Source organism: Protopterus annectens, chromosome 3.part0, assembly GCF_019279795.1.
Source record: "Protopterus annectens isolate FY-2018-M chromosome 3.part0, PAN1.0, whole genome shotgun sequence".
Lineage (NCBI taxonomy): Eukaryota > Metazoa > Chordata > Ceratodontiformes > Protopteridae > Protopterus > Protopterus annectens.
Window position 1 is genome coordinate 1,716,401,705 of NC_056731.1, and position 12,233 is coordinate 1,716,413,937.

The following is a 12,233-nucleotide window of genomic DNA, read 5'->3' on the forward strand; positions in this document are numbered from 1 at the left end:
ATCATTTATTTTATTAAAAAGATAAAACAGAGCAATACAAGGGCATAGAATGTATTACTAAGCAAATTAATAGCACAGAAACGTAGGCACAAAAAGTTTATTAATTAAGCAAAATGTTCGAAATAAAGATATTTGATAAAAATGATCAAAAAAGCATACAAGGTGTTCGGCATTACCTGAGAATTGCAAAATGAGCATGTTTAGACTAAAACTAGCACAAGAAAAGTATAATGGGCATGAAAACAGATGAAATGAGCAAAACGAATAGAACAAGGGGCAAAAAGGGCACACTGCATTTTTTTTGGCAAAACAGTTCAGAGTAATGGTGAGTGTGGAAGAGAAGAAGATAGTGCAGGCAGGATGGAGTGGGTTGATAAGAGTGTCAGGAGTGATTTGTGACAGACGGGTATCAGTAAGAGTGAAAGGGAAGGTGAGACTAGCTATGTTATCTGGTGTGAAGATGGTGGTACTGACAAAATGCACTAGTCAGAGCTGGATGTGTCAGAGTTGAAGATGTTAAGATTTGCACTGGGTGTGACAAGGATGGACAGGATTAGGAATAAGTATATCAGAGGGTCAGCTCAGGTTGGACTGCTTGGAGACAAAGCCAGAGAGGCGAGATTGCATTGGTTTGGACATGTGCTGAGAAGGTATGCTGGGTATATTAATAAAAAGGATGCTAAGGATAGAGTTGCCAGGTAAGAGGAAAAGTAGAAGGCCTAAGATAAGGTTTATGGATGTGGTCAAAGAGGACATGCAGGTGGTTGGTGCGACCAGAGCAAGATGCAGAGGACAGGAAGAAATGGAAACAGATGACCCATTGTGACAACCCCTAACAGGAACAGCCGAAAGAAAAAGACTTGTGTTTTGGCATAAACTACTATTTCGCACTGAATGAAGCTATTCAGGGCACAAATAGAGTTATTCAAAGTATCTCAAAGTGTATAAAAGTGCTTACAATGTGCATTTATACTGAAGAGTTCATTGTGTGCAAAGTGCAACTATATTGTGAAGTGCAGTCAAAATACAGACATTTTGAAAGGTTTCTTGTGCTCTTGTGTGTGTGTATTCACACAGTGCCACCATTACATAGTGTTTCTTGCACTTTACAAAGTTATTTATCAAAGTACAGCCATTTTGGAAGAGTTCAGTGTGCTGTGTACTGTTTATTTGCAAAGTGCAGTTACTTCAGCTTCTTCTGCCCAGTTTATTTCCGCAGTGCAGTTATTTTGAAATGTTTCTTACACTAATAAGAGGTGATTTCTCAAAGTACAGTGATTTCAAGAGTATTCTTGTGCCTAGGGGGCTTATTTCGCAAAGTGCAGTTATTCAGAAGCTTATTGTGCTACTGAGCGTAGTTAAAAGTACTGGCATAAACTTCTGGCATATGTACACGTGTGTGCATGTTCACATAATTACAAGTGGACCTGGGTTGCATTGTGTTTCACTATAATTTGTTGGCATGGCAAACTATTTCAAAACCATCATCACTTGTATTTGATCAGAATATTGCAGAGAATTAGAGAATATTTGAGCAAGAGTATATTTTTATACAAGCAGCTTATCCTGACAAAGATTCACGCACCAGGGCATTCATTTTGCTAAACCTAGCTGGGTCAGATGCCACTGAAAGACAGCGTTTATTTGTATATGCACCAGCAGCATATGGAGGAGAAGGGGAAAATTGTCATGTTGTACAGGCTCAATCAAGGGAAGACCCTAAGTGTTTGAAACGCAAGTTCAGGGAAATGTGTAACCCTCTGACAAATGTTACGTTAGGGAGGCATTTGTTTTACACAAGAGATCAAAAGCCAGGAGAAATTTTTGCGGCTTATATTACTGATCTGAGAAACAAAGTTAAATTGTGCAGGTTTGGTGATTTAAAAGAGGAGTTAATAAAAGACAGGCTTGTGTGTGGTATTAATAGTGCTGCAGTGAGGAAGATTTTGCTTTGTGACAGTGATTTAACTCTGAGCAAAGCTATTGAGATGTCAAATCCATTAAGTTACAGAAATGCACACAATATGCTTGCAAGTGAGTGTGGTTTCAGCAGGCTCCAGAGCAAATGTAGACAGCATGCAACATGTGACTAGCAGAAACAGGGCTAAGCATATGGCAGCTGTAGCCTCTGTGGGTGTGGCAGGAAAAAACAGTAGTCTTCCAGCAAGTTCTAAGACTAGTTCAGTAAAAAGGACATGCTCAGTGCAGTACTAGGGTGAGTCAACAAAACCCAAATCAAACTGTCGCAATTGTGGTGCCAATCATGAATCTAAAAGAGAGAAGTGTTTAGCATTTGGTCAGCAATGCCATGTGTAAAAAATGGAACCATTTTCAAAAGTTTTGCAGATCAAGTAAACCTCACTCAGTTATAAAGAAGGGTCACAAAGAAACAAGTTGATCATAAAGAAAGCTGCAACCCTACTTTCTATGTAAATGGTGCATCAGTAATTGTTGAAAAGATTAATGCAGTACATTTATTGGCAAAGAATGAAGTTTTTGTACTGTCCTGATCAATGGTAAACCCACCAAGCTCAAAGCAGACACTGGTTCAAAGTGTAATGTTATGTCAGCAGTTGTGTATGGAGATGAAGAAATTCAAACCGAAAGCTCAGTACTGCTTTCATGTTATTTGGCTGGGAACTGTCACAGCTTACTATTCTATGTAGTTTGAAGACCTGTGCAGTCATTACTGAGTCTCGGAGACAGTCTGAGAATGAAACTGCTTTCCTTTACTAAAGAAGTCCATTATACAAGCACATGTCCCAGTTCCAGTTTCACTGATGCTGTCTTCTCAGAGTATGCATATGTTTTAGATGACAAGCTAGGCAAACTTTCAGTTTTGTACTCTATGAAGTTAGACCCAGAGATTAGTCCAGTGGTCAAACCGGCAAAAAAAATTCCGACAGCTATGCAGAATAAAGTCAAAGCTCAGTTGGATAAAATGGTGCAGCAAGGTGCAATTTTTCCAGTTACATAACCTGCTGAATTTGTGTCATCCATGGTAGCAGCTCACAAAAAAGGCTCAGACAAAATCAGAATATGCACTGATCCAAGAAATTTGAAAAAAGCATTAACGAGACCTCATCATCCTATATGTACAGTCGAGGAAGTCACAGCGTTAATACCGAATGCCACTGTTTTTTTCTGTCTTGGATACAAAGAGCTCATTTTGGCAAGTGATGCGTGATCATAAGTCTTCACTACTGACTACATTCAGTACCCCATTCGGAAGATACAGATTCCTCAGAATGCCATTTGGAATAAATTCTGCAAGTGAAGTCTTTCAGCATGCAATGGAGTAAATTTTTTTAGGTTATCCATGTGCCATAATAGTAGATGATTTATTGGTCAGAGGCACTGGTAAAGTAGAGCATGACAGAAACCTCAGGAAAAGTTCCATACAGACCATGTGAAGTGAACTTGAAGTCCTCTAAAGTGCAAATTCAGACTACCAGAAGTTACATATGTAGAGCATTTATTTACTAGCACTGGCTTGAGACCAGACCCATCCAAGCAATGGTCTCAAGCAAGCAGCCATTCTTGAGATGCCAGCACTGGACAATGTTCAATCTCTACAACGTTTTCTTGGTATGGTCAACTATTTAGGCAAGTTTATACCAGACGTCAGTGAGTTGACAGCACCTTTGAGAGATCTGGTGCACAGAAATGTTATATGGTCTTGGTTAGAACAGCACCAGAGAGCATTTAAAGACCTTAGCAGAAAATTAACACTCTACCTACATTAAGATACTATGATGTCAATAAACCGCTAACTCTTTCCTATGAAGCTTCAAAATTTGGTTTTAGTGCAGTTATTCTTCAAGAGGACAGACCAGTAGTATGATCAAATTGGGAAAGAACTTTTGGCGATTCTATCTGCATGTCCGAAGTTTCATTATTATATTTATGGTCAAGCTATTCAGATTGAAACTGATCATCACCCTCTGGTCACTATTTTAAAAAAGCCTATGCATTCAGCTCCAGCGAGATTACAAAGAATGATGCTCAACTTGCAAAAGTACAACTTCAAAATGCTCTATACAAAAGGAAACTTCTTTATCTGGCTGATAGCTTATCCAGATCACCCAGAAATACAACAGAACAGCTTAACGCAGAGAATTTTGACTTTGATGTCATGGATGTGCATAATTTTTCTACCACGAAACTTGATGAGCTAAGAGATCATACAAAGACTGATCCAGTTTTGCAAAAGCACAACCACTTCATTAATGGCGGATGGCTGTCAAAGCAATCTAGTGTACCATCTGAAGTGTAACCTTATACAGAGATGAGATGCTGATGAAAGATTACATTGTTTTCAAAAGTCCTAAAATTGTTTTTCAAAAGTCATAAAATTGTTGTTCCTGCTTCCTTACAACATGAATATATCCAGATTTTGCATCATGGTCACCCAGATTCCGAATCTACCAAAAGAGGGGTGAGAGGGCTAGTAGTTTGGCCTTCTCTAGAAAAAGACAAGTACTGTCTTCTTGTTCAGTATGCAATAGTACTAAACTGCATTTGCAAAAAGAACCACTTCAGCTAAGTCAAGTTCCTGAACTACCTTGGTCAGCAGTAACCACTGACCTATCTGAGTGGAACAATCAACATTACTTAATGTTGGTAGACTCTTATTCGATTTACTACCTAACCTAACAATCACTATTGTTATTACCAAGTTGAAAAGTCATTCCTCAGTCCATGGAAGTCCACAGAAGCTTATCTCTGACAATGGTACCCAATTTACCAGTCACTTGTTTCAGAAATTTGCAAAAGAATGGGACTTTGTACTAGTAGTCCTGAATACCCACAGTCAAATGGACTAGCTGAACATGCAGTGCAAAATGCAAAGCAATTACTAGAGAAGTCAAAGCATGATAATACCAATGTCTTTTTGAATTTACTCAATCTCAGAAACATAACCCATCACAATATACTTGTCTCGCCTGCTCAGAGACTTCTATCTAGGCAAACCAGAACAACCTTGCCTATCAGTTCCAGTTTGCTGAGGCCTAAAGCTAAATACAACAGAGCAATCAAAGCCCAACTATTCAGAAAACATTCTTTCCAGAAGTCCAGCCATGATAAAACAAGCAGATTTCTTCATCCACTGAAAGAAGGTGAAACAGTAAGGATACAAACGGCAAAAGGTTTCAACTGATTGGGCAAGTAACAGGTACATGTGCCAAGCAGAGATCCTACTTCGTAGTATCAGAGCAGCATTGCTCCTGTGATACAGACTCTAGATTTCAGAGCAATCCAGACAATGTTCCTGTTGCAGAATGCGTCTTAACTCCTACTTCCGTTAACGATGTCCCCAAAGTTGAACATTCAGCAGAGACAGTCCCAGTTGCTAGACCTAGTTCTAATTTCTATGTCACACGATTTGGTCATATTTCCAGACCTAGTGTGAGATGCACAGCAATCTGGACACAACTGTCTATATGTATTTATTTTTGTATAATTGCATGTAAACTAATGTCAATAATGCATGACTCATTTCTCAAAGAGGGAGGGTGTAGAATAGTGTGTGTGTTGTACCATTACAAAGCATTTCCAAGGACAGCACGTGCATATAAACAGCAAGCATGTGCTAGCTTCAATGCCATTTTGGGAGTGCAGCCAGAGTGTGAACATATATGTGTGATAGTCAGTTTGTTTGTTTATAGGTTTATCTAAGTAAAAGTTACTAAGCCACAATCCTGATATCTTTGTACATAATAAAGCTGCTTGAAGAGAACCCACAATTGTTTGTCTGTTTTACCCTGACCAGATGAGTGAAACACATGGAACAATCCTATAACTGTGCATTAACACATTTAAACTTGTACACCCCATAAATGACATCCCACTTTTTTAGTTGAGACAGAATGCATTGTGTTACACTGATCATTAACCTTAACTCTACATTAAACATGTCACAGATTTTTTTAATATAAGAAAATTGTTATGGGATATTTACAGTAAATAAAATAATTTGTACACATTTAAAACTACATACCTAGAAACACATCTTTTCATCTGTAGTATCATAATTCATTTTTGAGATATCTGTACTTAGTAAGACCCAGTTTATATTTAAAATGCTTTCCACAATCACTACATTCAAAAGGCATCTTCACCTGTCCGGATCACCTGGTAATAATCAAATGAATACTTGTTTCTCTCAGGGTTTATTTCTCAAAGTGTTTTTGGGTTCTAATACAATGTCGGAAATGGACCTCATTCCTAAGTAAGGGTAGCATTAGAGTTCATGAAATTAGTTCTGTTTCAGTTGTTGATGTGCTGTTCTCAGCACCTGCAATGTGCCTAGTACCCATACCTGTACCTGTCACTATCTAGTTGCTTCACTGATTGTCTAAATTTGTAATATTTAACAGGACTGCTTTCTCTGAATACCTGATCCTTCTTTTCTCCTACAGCTATCCTTGGAGACATCTTGTGAAGTATCTATTTACAGCTACCAAGTTTATACAGCTGATATTTTGCTGCAAAAGTACCAGTTTTGATAATTATGGTTGCTCATTATTTATGGATTTTGACTTACCTGTCTTATACAAATGTCTGTAATTCATTCTATACATACACAACACTACTTCTTTTGAAGGAATAACACAAGGTCTTTTTACGTGCATGGCCAACTACTTCAGCTTCAGGTTGGACACTTTCCTATGGCTTTAGCTTTCTTATGTTACCACCAACGCAGATATAAATCTAATAGTAATCCTCAGTTTTTTTTACCATACTGATGTCTCTTGCCTGCTAATCCCTCTCCATCATTTCCTTTACTTTCTGTTAATTTTCAAGAAACAGTAATCTAGTTGAAGTGGGTGTTTTTTAAACCTCATGTCCATTAACTAATGAAGTGATGAAAGACTAAATCACTGAAGTAGAACATTCTTGTATTCCACAGCTGCAACACTGCAATCCTCAGAGATTTTGCATATTTTTTTTTACTGTGTGGACAGTTTTCTCCATTTTTTCAACTGACTGCAGTGTAAAGTGGACATTGGATATCTGAATCCACACATATACAAACCTACTGAATGCCATTTACTTTTGGACTATCACTGTCACAAGAGCAACATCAAATATCCCATTTTGAGAATACAGACATAAATGTTTTTCACTCTTGCATTTGTTGCACCCGTCATCTTAAATTATCTTAGGGAACTTGCGATGAAAACTATACAGCTACAAGACATTTCATTTCCTTGAAGTGACACAAATCTGTACCCACTGTTTGATTTTTTTTTTACATCTATAGATTATTGTTAATATTTCTGCTTAAACACGTGCATAATTCTGTACATCTTGTCCCAGAGGAAATGGCTGTATTCTCTTCTAGGATCATTACTCCTATACAGCTGCATCTAGCTGTAGCACAAATGGCTTACTTATCAAAGTATTTACTATGGTTGAATCTAACCAGTTTCTTCATCATTTCATTTTTTTTTAATCATAGTTATACTTCCAGAATATATATCTTGGTCTAACAGTTTGCTCAGATGCACAGTTATTTCAGATGTATTAGGTATGAACTTTGTCAAGCTACTACACTATCCCTAGAAGCCTCTGTAGTGCTTGTCTGCTGGCTTTGGCATTTGAATAAATGCTATGGTTCAGTGATTTGCTGCAGTCCTTTTGATGTTAAAAAAAGAGTATGAACCAAGAATTACACAGATGCTATTCTTATTTTACATTTGTTCATCTTTAACTGGTAATCATGCTGTATTAATCTATTCAGCAGCTTTATCAGTCTCTTGCCATGCTCTTATTGTTCTGATCGTACATTAATAAACTATTAAGTTTGTCTTTTCGGCTTTTCCCGGTTAGAAGTCGCTACAGCAGAACTCCAATCCACTAATGATTGGCAGTAGATTTTTATGGTGCCGAATTGCCAGCCCGACACCCGACCTTCAGCAAAGGCACGCCCATTCACGCATGTCTTTCGAACGCCACTCGACCGTGGGGATGACATGCAGACTCCACACAGAGGGCACTCCAGCCGAGAATCAAACAGGAGAACCTCTTGCTGTGAGGCAACAATGCTAGCGGCTGCTACAATAATAAACTATTAAGTATGTTTATAAAACCTTCAGCTATCACCAATATCTCAGGTGGTGATGAAATTCCACAGTTCACTTTCCTAGAACAATCTACATTTTTTCATCTAGTTTTAATCTGGCAGAAACTCTGATTTGCAACTATCATTGAAAAGAACTTATCATTGGCATTCAGCTGTAAGCAATGGGACTCTTTTACTCACTTTATTCTGATTTTGTGGATAATACAAATGCAAATCTTATCCTGCTTTACAACATAAACCATACTATTCTGCTACTCTCTTGACTTTAATTGTTCCTTAATGACATCTAAGCTTCCCATCTGCTTTGATTCTTGAGCAATCTGCTATGATTCTTGAGCTATTCTACTCCTGACAGTTACTGTATCACTGGCAATACATAAAGATGGATCTGCATATCATATTCTCCTTGCAAACTTCCTAAGCTTGCAAATAAATCCATACTTTCAAGAAGGATATTACTGCAATGATTTTATCCAGTATTTGTGATGTCTTTCTGACTACAGCTAATGCTGTTTGTATGCACACTTTAATTTTACACTTTTGTTTCCATTCTTATACTTTTACAAGACAAACAACCCAAAATAAACAAGCTTCCTTAAGTGTTTCAATTTGTAAAAGAATCTTGTACTTTTAACAGTTAAAGCATGCAAAGCACACAACTACTCGTTGCTCTACCTTTATTTCTCCTACTACTAGAACATACAACATCTTAACATACACAACTATCTTCAATTCTTTTACTCAAAACTTAACCAAAAATAATCATTTCCCAGTTTCCCAGTTTCCTGGGATCTCTACAATGCCTCTTATATTCATTTAATCAGAGAGATATTTCTATGTCAACGCTTCACAGATAAACTTCCACATTAAGCAAAACCAGAGAGACTGGGATTTTGGATGCAATTAAGGAGAATAACAATAATCATACATATTACATCTATAAAGTAGCAGAAAGTATCCTAAGAACTAAGCCAGCATGGGAATGGCGAAAGGAGATTCTGCCAATAGGATGACTGCAATTAGGGATATTGACAATAGGCAAGAGGGGGCTGGAATTTATTGGAGAAAACTGGCAAATGAAGCAAGGTATTGGGGGCAAATAACTAGAGAGGGAAAGATGAAGAATTTATTTGGACTGCAGGTCAGAGATTGCCTATACTCTGATATCATTCCTTAACAGAGAAGGCAAAGAGAAAGAAATGGGGGGGGGGGGTCCTAAACGAAAGAACAGCACTAGTAGAATTGTTAGTAAAATCTAGAACGTAAGCTGCCATTTAAAAAGGAATAATTAGTACAGCATATAAAACACTGCATGACAACTACAAAAATCAATCAGGTGAGGTTAGAAAGGATTGGGAAGAGACTAGATGAGCAATTCACAAAGAAACACTGGAAGGATATATGTATGGCTCCCAAATATGCAACAAAATCTAAAAGATTTAGGATTTTTGCTAGGAAATGTATACATAGATATTTTTATACCCCAAGTAGACTCCGGAGAATTTTTCCTCAAGTAAAAAGCAAATGTCAAGAGGTGTGATAGGGGAGAAAGAGGTAACTGGGAACATATTTTCTGGGAGTGCAGTGAGTTGGTGGACTTTAAGGATTCTCTGAGGGATGCACTGTCAGGGATGCTAGGTGGGCAGAGTGGTGTGATGAAGGAGATGATTTTCCTGCGCTATGATACAGAATTGGAACTGCCTTAACATAGTAAGGCCTTGCTGTGTCTAATTATGGTGGATAACAAAAAAGCAATTACTAGAAAATGGAAATCAAAATCTAAACCAACAATACTAGAAGTAGTGAATATAGTAACAGAGATAAAACAACTGGAATTGAGGTCTTTAGAAAAGGGTAGGAACAAACTACATATGAAAAATGGGGATTGTGGGAACAATGCATACAGGGGAGGAATGAGGTTTAAAAGAAGGCAGGACTTAAATTATATAGTTAATGTCTGACTGAAAATGATTGGGTAGATCATAACTGATGTATAATGTTTGCATCTAGGAGTGTGTCAGTATGGTTTGTGATGTAAAATGCTTGCATCTAGGATTGTGTCGATGTGGTTTGTTTTCATTTATATAAATGTATGATTGTCTATGTCATAAGTGATGGTTTAGGATGTAAAATGCTTGCATCTAGGATTGTGTCGATGTGGTTTGTTTTCATTTATATAAATGTATGATTGTCTATGTCATAAGTGATGGTTTAATAAAGATGTTTCTTGTTTAAAAAGAAAAAAAGGTAGGAAATGAATATTTTATGTAATGCTGTTTAGGTTATATGATATATAGTGATATATGTGAAGAATAATGTTTGTAAAGGTGAATTTGTTAATACAGTTTGATTACTTTTACATACATGTAAATGTACCTATTTCACAAGTGATAACTCAATAAAGGTGTTTAAAAAATTAACTAAGCAGGAGAGGACAAAGTTCTGAGCCCATTTCAACTTGTGTCATGTAGAAAATTCAAATAAAGGCAAAGTTTCAGGTATCAGTAAATAGGGGAAGAAAACTTTCAGTATTAGTGGTGCAACAGGTAGCAAACACCTTTGCTGCAGACGTCTGTAGGTTCTATTCTCCTCACCAGAAAGATGAGATTGCTGACAGTGCAATGCAGTACAGTGCAGTATAATGGATGATACTACATGCCTGAGTGTGTTGTCCTTTGGATGAGACATTAAATTGAGGTCCCACCTGCATGGGTTGGTGATAGCTCAGGCGGATGTAAAAGATTCCATGGAACCTATTGAATAGAATAGGGTAAGTTCTCCAATGCCCTGGCCAAATTTCCCCTAGTAGCATAAATACCACCACGGGTCACCCCTGAAAACAGCCCATTAGTCTACTGGGACTAACCCTGTCACTAAATGATAAATAAAATAAATGTTGTGGTGATATACTTCTCCCCAGTGAACTTTCTTCAGTTTCCTCCACATCTCTTTTCAAAAACAAACTGAAACTTTTCCTAAGAACACACTGGCTATGCCCCTGTACTAAACCTGACTGATCAGTTTTTCTACCTTTTCTACTCATAACAGGTACTGCCTACCCACTATTTCCCTATAACTAGCTCTACCTTCCTTCTTGCCACTTTATCTTTTTGCTATCCCTTACCCTTCTGTTCATCCCCTAAGCTTACTCTTACTGTGGAAACTCTTTAATATATATAAAAGACACACTTATGCCTCTTTTATTTTGACTTTCTGTATTCTATCTGCAATCTGAACTGTACCTGCCTACTGCACTACAAAGTATTTCTGTCCTCTCTGTAATTTTGTTCACTACCTGACTTTGGCACTGTGATGTATTTCTGTCCTCTTTGATTTTTCCAGCCTAACTTCTAATACTCTCTGTAAATATAAAGGTTTTATTTTCCTCTTATCCCAGACCTATTTCTCCCAGACTATAGTATAATATTAGACCTATTTTTAGTATTGTACTCGCATTTTAAAATGGGAGGTACTTAGACCTCTATGATAATTTATGTATTAACCTGTAACAACATTGTTTGTAAAAATGTTTTATTTTGCTATTTGTTTCTGCACGGAGCTTATCTCCCCGGGCCTCTGCTGAAAATGGGCATGTATCCAGTTGGACTAGCCCGGTCAACAAATGTAAAATAAATAAATATATCATTAGCAGTACGATAACAAAAACAATAGGAAAGTCACAGGGTGGTGTCCATTCACACTAAAGTTGTGGGGAAGCAACCTAAAAGAAAACAGAGCACTGAAGAGGTCTGCACCAACAGCACAGGCAGTAAACAAAAGGTATTACTTGCTTAGAACTATTATTTGCACAGTAAGATGTAAAAGAAGCTGTAGTGCCATTGTTTGGTGGTGGTGGTGGTGGTGGTGGGGCTTGCACATTCTACCATGAGACAAGTTTCACAAGAAAATAACCTTACAGATAAGCCGCATAAACTTTAAAAGTTTAGAATGGAAATATGATACATGAGCATTGAAGCAGAGCAAGACAAAAATAACCAAGGTTCTAGAGAAGGACTGTAAACAGAATGTTCTCTTTACTTTTTGCCTCTATTCTGAAGTGAGAGATGACGTTTATATATATATATATATATATATATATATATATATATATATATATGGATTCCTATTACAAGAACGAAAGTTC

General features: G+C 37.3%; 1 protein-coding gene across 2 annotated transcripts in view; it reads right to left on the reverse strand.

Moving 5' to 3' along the window:
• The window catches only part of TDP2 (tyrosyl-DNA phosphodiesterase 2), a 594,646-nt gene that overhangs the window by 581,107 nt on the left and 1,306 nt on the right, over positions 1–12,233 (reverse strand). The gene's annotated exons all lie outside the window — the stretch shown is intronic.